This window comes from Mus pahari, chromosome 3 (assembly GCF_900095145.1).
Source record: "Mus pahari chromosome 3, PAHARI_EIJ_v1.1, whole genome shotgun sequence".
Lineage (NCBI taxonomy): Eukaryota > Metazoa > Chordata > Mammalia > Rodentia > Muridae > Mus > Mus pahari.
Window position 1 is genome coordinate 127,243,393 of NC_034592.1, and position 2,645 is coordinate 127,246,037.

A 2,645-nucleotide genomic window follows, 5' to 3' on the forward strand; every position below is an offset into this window, starting at 1 on the left:
AAAAAGAAAAGAAAAAGAAAAAAGACTATTAGACACAGGATTTGGGGTGGGCAGGAAGCTGGCCACTATACTGGAATGCTAGCATGTGTCACTGATAGCCACATGCTGTGGTATGGCATGGTGGACAGTGAGTGCATTGCACAAGGTCCCTCCCTCATGCTCTAGTGTCCAGCAGACAGTACTTAGCGAGGCCCCCTGCTTTCCAGTGTCCAGACTTTATAGATGTCCTGCTCGGTTGAACTCCCCCCAAGCCTCAGAGGTGACCTGTTTAACTTTGCTGACGGGGAGGGTGCGGGGCATTGAGGCTGAGGCACGCGAGAACTGGGTCCAAATTCTGTTTTTCTTTTTCTCTTTTTCCTGGGACATGACCAAATTGTTATTCAAATGCATCTACAAAAACAAAAAGTTGAAGTGTACCCACCCTATTCAGTTTATGTAGTAACTTGAGAAACAGTTGTTTAAGGAAAAAAATTAGGCCTCAAGGGTTGCTAAGGGGCACAGGAGCACGTGCAGGCTTACAGGGGCTTCTGAAGCACTGCTCCCATGATCCTCTGGTCTTGCACAGAATCAAGTACAAATGTGGCTTTTCCGGGCATGTCCAGTGAACCTTAGGAGTGGAGACATAAAAGGACAACCTGGAAAACAATTTGAAGTTAATTCAAAGCCTGCAGGGCTAGGTTGGACTGCGTGGCCGCTGAGGCGCCGGATGGGGACAGCCCGAGTTAACATCCAGCCCCTTTGCAGCTGGGGCCATCTTGACTGCCTCCTAATGCACCCGATCATCGGTTGGGCAGTTTGCACCATTGCAGTTCCACTTTGTGCACAAGGTGGATCTTTTTTGAATCACACATCGCTACATGAACCCAGTGCTTCATTTTCCCGGTACTCCACAGGGGATGTCCATCTTCTGAGTTGCCACACCTGCCATTTTATGAAAACTCATTCTATACTCTCGTAAGAAGTTAGCATTTGGAAAATTGATTGCAGTGAGACCATGTTATAACTGATTTCTTTTCAAAAAAACAAAACAAAAAACAAAACAAAACAAAAAAACCAAAAACCAAAAACCAAACCAACCCATCAGAATTGTATTTCAGAAATATGCTTTTAGGATTTGAAATGGATTTTATCTGCATGCTCAGGGGTGAATGAAACTGTCTTGGTTCCTTGTTATCCCCCAGAAAAGTAGGGCTTTCCCTTTGTCACCCCCTCATCTCATTTTTTTGTCTCTACTTCCTTCTGTCTGTTCAGGCCTGCCCTTTGCCCCGCCCTTTGCCCTGCCCTCTTTGGCACTGCCAGTGTCTCCCAAGCTCTAGATAGAGAATTTATCTTTTCAGTCTGTCCGTCTGGGGCTTGTGACCAGTCAACCTTTTCAGCCTTGGGTCTTATTGTTGTTTCCCTGTAGTGCTTTCTTGCAGTGTGTACGTGTTGGCTGGGGTGGGTGTGGGGGGGCTGCTTTTCCTGCTTGTTTGTCTGGTGGCTTATGAGGAATAGCAGGAGAAGCTAGTTGGGGCCACAGGCTTTCTGTCAGTGAGTACTCTGTGACGGTAAGTTTGATGGTTCCTTAGTATTCAGAGATAAACCCACAATTAACCATCTTATTCAGGGCTTTGAATGAGCTATGGACTTATTTCTGGTTTTCCCAAGATCATTCTTTTGAGTTGTGAGAGCATTTCTTGATTTACATTTTCTTTGATTGGATCAGAAAAGGCCTGTTGGCCTGGTAACCGTTGCTATGGGAATGATGCTTGTGGTTAGTGTTGGTAGTATCAAAAGTGTCAGGTACCTGTTTGTTTAGTGTGGCCCACGGTTCTGTTGGAAAGTACTTGTTTTCTCAGTCTATTTAATCTGAGGTCTATGGAAAACAACTGCAAACTGTGCTAGTGATTTTAATTCACCACTCATCTCTTTCATACTCTAGTAGTCTAGAACTTGAGTCTAGAACTTGAGATACTTTTTTGAGGGGTATAGTTTATTCTCATTAAAAAGATTATTTTTAAATTATGTGTGTGTGTAGGCATGGGTATGTCCATCTGTGAGTGTTGGTCCCCTCTGAGGCCAGAAGAGGGCATCAGATTCCCTACAGTTAGAGTTATAGGCAGCTGTGACCCACATGGCATGCTAGGAACTACACTCAGGTGAGGGTCTTTTGTCTGCATGTTTATGTCTTTGCTCCACATGGATGCTTGGTGGCTTTGGAGGCCAGAAGAGGACATCAGATCCCCTGGAGCTGGAGTTGCAGATAGTTGTAAGCTGCCATGTGGTTGCTGGGAATCAACTGAGGACCTCTGGAAAAGCAGCCAGCGTTTTTAATTGCTGAGCCATCTCTCCTGCCCTTGCAGCTGGTTTTAGTTAAGGTTCCTGAAGAAGTTGCCAGTGCCAATTTAAAAATGAGACTCTTTCACTGTGACTGAGAGAGCGTGAGTTTTAGAAGGCTAGGCTTCTTTAAAAATTCGCTCTATTTATTTATTTGTTGATTTATTTATTGATTGATTGATTTATAGATAGGGTTTCTGTGTAGCCCTGGCTGACTTAGAGATCTCTGCCTTTGCCTTTGCCTCTGCCTCTGCCTCTGCCTCTGCCTCTGCCTCTGCCTCTGCCTCTGCCTCTGCCTCTGCCTCTGCCTCTGCCTCTGCCTCTGCCTC

The 2,645-nt window shown here is 45.4% G+C and overlaps 1 protein-coding gene across 1 annotated transcript in view; it reads left to right on the forward strand.

Moving 5' to 3' along the window:
• The window catches only part of Dtd1 (D-aminoacyl-tRNA deacylase 1), a 160,158-nt gene that overhangs the window by 88,943 nt on the left and 68,570 nt on the right, over window positions 1–2,645 (forward strand). The window lies entirely within an intron of this gene.